Source organism: Arachis hypogaea, chromosome 2, assembly GCF_003086295.3.
Source record: "Arachis hypogaea cultivar Tifrunner chromosome 2, arahy.Tifrunner.gnm2.J5K5, whole genome shotgun sequence".
NCBI classification, from domain to species: domain Eukaryota; kingdom Viridiplantae; phylum Streptophyta; class Magnoliopsida; order Fabales; family Fabaceae; genus Arachis; species Arachis hypogaea.
In genome coordinates, this window is record NC_092037.1 from 80,026,958 (window position 1) to 80,032,379 (window position 5,422).

General features: G+C 39.8%; 1 non-coding gene across 1 annotated transcript; it reads left to right on the forward strand.

Moving 5' to 3' along the window:
- Positions 1-3,008: 3,008 nt before the first annotated feature.
- LOC112764844 (small nucleolar RNA R71) lies at positions 3,009-3,116 on the forward strand. Its single transcript, XR_003183368.1, has one exon. It is a non-coding gene; the product is annotated as a small nucleolar RNA R71 (small nucleolar RNA).
- Positions 3,117-5,422: the final 2,306 nt, after the last annotated feature.

The window sequence follows — 5,422 nt, forward strand, 5'->3', positions numbered from 1 at the left end:
GTCACCACATCAAACTAATTAAGCTAGTTTTAAAGATGAATTTGAAATCCTGTACTTCTTGTTCTTTTGTGATAAAAACAGTTTTCATTTAAGAGAGGTGATGGATTCATAGGACATTCATAACTTTAAGGCATAGACACTAAGACACTAATGATCATAAGACACAAACATAGATAAACATAAGCATAAATTTTCGAAAAACAGAAGAATAAAGAACAAGGAGATTAAAGAACGGGTCCACCTTAGTGATGGCGGCTTGTTCTTCCTCTTGAAGGTCTTATGGAGTGCTTGAGCTCCTCAATGTCTCTTCCTTGTCTTTGTTGCTCCTCCCTCATGATTCTTTGATCTTCTCTAATTTCATGGAGGATGATGGAGTGTTCTTGATGCTCCATCCTTAGTTGTCCCATGTTGGAACTCAACTCTCCTAGGGAGGTGTTTAGTTGCTCCCAATAGTCTTGTGGAGGGAAGTGCATCCCTTGAGATGAATCTCTCCATCTCCTATGACTCGGAGGTGAAAGCTTTTGCCTTCCCTTTCCTCTTTCTAGAGGTTTCTCCGGCCTTGGATGCCATAAATGGTTATGGAAAAACGAAAAGCAACGCTTTTACCACACCAAACTTAAAAGGTTTGCTCGTCCTCAAGCAAAAGAAGAAAGAAGAGAGTAGAAGAAGAAGAAATGGAGGAGAGGGAGATGGCTTTGTGGTTCGGCCAAAAGGGGAAAAAGTAGTGTTTAGGGTGTGTGAAAATGAAGGAGTGAAGATGATAGTGGGATTTAATAGGTGGGGGTTTTTGGGAGAGAGGTGTTAAGGTGATTGGTAAATGGGTGAAGAAGAGAGAGGGTGGTGGGTTTGGTGGGGATCCTGTGGGGTCCACAGATCCTTAGGTGTCAAGGAAAAGTCATCCCTGCACCAAATGGCATTCAAAAACACGTTTTGAGCCAATTCTGGCGTTAAACGCCGGGCTGGTGCCCCTTTCTGGCGTTTAACGCCAGGTTCTTGCCCTTTTCTGGCGTTTAACGCCAGTCTGGTGCCCCTTTCTGGCGTTAAACGCCCAGAATGGTGCCAGACTGGGCGTTAAACGCCCAACTGCTAGCCTCACTGGCGTTTAAACGCCAGTGAGTTCTTCCTCCAGGGTGTGCTGTTTTTCTTCCTGTTTTTCATTCTGTTTTTGCTTTTTTCATGGATTTTGTGACTTCTTATGATCATCAACCTACAAAAGACATAAAATAACAAAAGAAAATAGTTAATTATGAAACATTGGGTTGCCTCCCAACAAGCGCTTCTTTAATGTCATTAGCTTGACAGAGGACTCTCATGGAGCCTCAGGAATGCTCAGAGCTATGTTGGAACCTCCCAACACCAAACTTAGAGTTTGAATGTGGGGGTTCAACACCAAACTTAGAGTTTGGTTGTGGCCTCCCAACACCAAACTTAGAGTTTGACTGTGGGGGCTTTGTTTGGCTCTGTTTTGAGAGGAGCTCTTCATGCTTCCTCTCCATGATGACAGAGGGATATCCTTGGGCCTTAAACACCAAGGATTCTTCATTCACTTGAATGATCAACTCTCCTCTATCGACATCAATCACAGCCTTTGCTGTGGCTAGGAAAGGTCTGCCAAGGATGATGGATTCATCCATGCACTTCCCAGTCTCTAGGACTATGAAATCAGTAGGAATGTAATGGTCTTCAACCTTAACCAGAACATCCTCTACAAGTCCATAGGCTTGTTTTCTTGAATTGTCTGCCATCTCTAGTGAGATTTTTGCAGCTTGCACCTCAAAGATCCCTAATTTCTCCATTACAGAGAGGGGCATGAGGTTCACACTTGACCCTAAGTCACACAAGGCCTTCTTGAAGGTCATGATGCCTATGGTACAAGGTATTGAAAACTTCCCAGGATCCTGCCTCTTTTGAGGCAATTTCTGCCTAGACAAGTCATCCAGTTCTTTGGTGAGCACAGGGGGTTTATCCTCCCAAGTCTCATTTCCAAATAACTTGTCAGTTAGCTTCATGATTGCTCCAAGGTATTTAGCAACTTGCTCTTCAGTGACATACTCATCCTCTTCAGAAGAAGAATACTCATCAGAGCTCATGAATGGCAGAAGTAAGTCCAATGGAATCTCTATGGTCTCATCTTGAGCCTCAGATTCCCAAGGTTCCTCATTGGGGAACTCATTGGAGGTCAGTGGACGTCCATTGAGGTCTTCCTCAGTGGCGTTCACTGCCTCTTCTTCCTCCCAGAATTCGGTCATGTTGATGGCCTTGCACTCTCCTTTTGGATTTTCCTCAGTATTGCTTGGGAGAGTGCTTGGAGGAAGTTCAGTAATTTTCTTGCTCAACTGACCCACTTGTCCTTCCAAATTTCTAATGGAAGATCTAGTTTCAGTCATAAAACTTTGAGTGGTTTTGACTAGATCAGAGACCATGGTTGCCAAGTCAGAATTATTCTGCTTGGAACTCTCTGTCTGTTGCTGAGAAGATGATGGAAAAGGCTTACTATTGCTAAACCTGTTTCTTCCACCATTATTGTTATTGAAACCTTGTTGGGGTCTCTGTTGATCCTTCCATGAAAGATTTGGATGATTCCTCCATGAAGGATTGTAGGTGTTTCCATAGGATTCTCCCATGTAATTCACCTCTTCTATTGAAGGGTTCTCAGGATCATAAGCTTCTTCCTCAGATGAAGCTTCCTTAGTACTGCTTGGTGCATTTTGCATCCCAGACAGACTTTGAGAAATCATATTGACTTGTTGAGTCAATATTTTATTCTGAGCCAATATGGCATTCAGAGTGTCAATCTCAAGAACTCCTTTCTTCTGACTAGTTCCATTGTTCACAGGATTTCTTTCAGAAGTGTACATGAATTGGTTATTTGCAACCATTTCAATCAGTTCTTGAGCTTCAGTAGTCGTCTTCTTCAGATGAAGAGATCCTCCAGAAGAGCTATCCAAAGACATCTTGTACAGTTCAGAGAGACCATCATAGAAAATACCTATGATGCTCCATTCAGAAAGCATATCAGTGGGACACTTTCTGATCAATTGTTTGTATCTTTCCCAAGCTTCATAGAGGGATTCTCCTTCCTTCTGTCTGAAGGTTTGGACTTCCACTCTAAGCTTACTCAATTTTTGAGGTGGAAAGAACTTTGCCAAGAAGGCATTGACTAGCTTTTCCCAAGAGTCCAGGCTTTCTTTAGGTTGAGAATCCAACCATGTTCTAGCTCTGTCTCTTACAGCAAAAGGGAATAGCATCAGTCTGTAGACCTCAGGGTCAACCTCATTAGTCTTGACTGTGTCACAGATTTGCAAGAACTCAGCTAAAAACTGATGAGGATCTTCCAGTGGAAGTCCATGGAACTTGCAATTCTGTTGCATTAGAGAAACTAATTGAGGCTTAAGCTCAAAGTTGTTTGCTCCAATGGCAGGGATAGAGATGCTTCTCCCATAGAAGTCGGGAGTAGGTGCAGTAAAGTCACCCAGCACCTTCCTTGCATTGTTGGCATTGTTGTTGTTTTCGGCTGCCATTTGTTCTTCTTCCTTGAAGAGTTCGTTCAAGTGCTCTAAAGAGAGTTGTGCTTTGGCTTCTCTTAGCTTTCTCTTCAAGGTCCTTTCAGGTTCAGGATCAGCCTCAAGAAGAATGCCTTTGTCTTTGCTCCTGCTCATATGAAAGAGAAGAGAACAAGAAAATATGGAATCCTCTATGTCACAGTATAGAGATTCCTTGAGGTGTCAGAGGAAGAAAAATGGAAGACAGAGGTAGAAAATTCGAACTTATCAAAGAAGATGGAGTTCGAATTTTGCATTAAGGAATAGTGTTAGTCCATAAATAGAAGGATGTGAGAAGAAGGGAAGTAATTTTCGAAAATTTAAGTAAAAGATTTTGAAAACATTTTGAAAAACACTTGATTGATTTTCGAAAATAAGAGTGGAAAAGAAATCAAGTGATTTTTGAAAAAGATTTGAAATTAGAAGTTAAAAAAAATTTGATTGAAAACTTATTTTGAAAAAGATGTGATTAAAAAGATATGATTGAAAAGTTATGGTTTTAAAAAGATGTGATTGAGAAGATATGATTTGAAAACAATTTTAAAAGATATGATTTGAAAACAATTTGAAAAGATATGATTTTAAGAATTAATGACTTGCCTAACAAGAAAAGATATGATTCAAACATAAAACCTTCCTCAACAGAAAAGGCAAAAAATGTTCAATCAAATCATTAATTGTTAGTAAGTATCTTTGAAAAAGGAAAGAAATTGATTTTGAAAACATTTGATTGAAAAGATATGATTTGAAAAAGATTTGATTTTGAAAAACTTTGAAAACTTGAAAAAAAATTGATTTTGAAAACAAAATCCTCCCCCTTGTGCCATCCTGGCGTTAAACGCCCAGAATGGTGCACATTCTGGTGTTTAACGCCCAATGCACTACCTTTTTGGGTGTTAAACGCCCAACCAGGCACCCTGGCTGGCGTTTAAACGCCAGTCTGTCCTTCTTCACTGGGCGTTTTGAACGCCCAGCTTTTTCTGTGCAATTCCTCTGCTGTATGTTCTGAATCTTCAATTCTCTGTATTATTGACTTGAAAAGACACACATTAAAAATATTTTTGGATTTTTAATAATAAAAATGCAACTAAAATCAAATAACAATGCATGCAAGACACCAAACTTAGCAGTTTGCATACTACTGACACTAATGAGAATGCATATGAGACACATACAACACTCAAGTCAATTGAATTCAAAGATCAGAGCACGAAAATCATCAAGAATAACTTGAAGATCAGTGAAGACACATGCATGAATACAGTAAGAACAGAAACATGCAATTGACACTAAACTTAAGATGAGACTCTAGACTCAAACAAGAAATATTTTTGGATTTTATGATTTTATAATTTTTTTGTGCTTTTTCGAAAATTAAGTGAAAAGGAAAATAAAGGTATCAAAATTCTTAATGAGAATTCCAGGAATCATGCAATGTTAGTCTAAAGCTTTAGTCTAAAGAAATTAGACATGGCCGGCCAAGCTTCAGCAAGACATTGCATTCAAGAGCTAAATTGATGAGAATCAATCAGCTTTGGTGATGATAAGAACATTACCTTGAAACACTAGAATTCATTCTTAAGAACTCTGAAGAAAAATACCTAATCTAAGCAACAAGATGAACCGTCAGTTGTCCATACACAAGAACAATCCCCGGCAACGGCGCCAAAAACTTGGTGCGCGAAATTGTGATCACTACAACTTCGCACAACTAACCAGCAAGTGCACTGGGTCGTCCAAGTAATACCTTACGCGAGTAAGGGTCGATCCCACGGAGATTGGTGGTATGAAGCAAGCTATGGTCACCTTGTAAATCTCAGTCAGGCAGACTCAAATGGGTATAGTGATAAACGAATAAAGCATAAAGATAAAGATAGAGA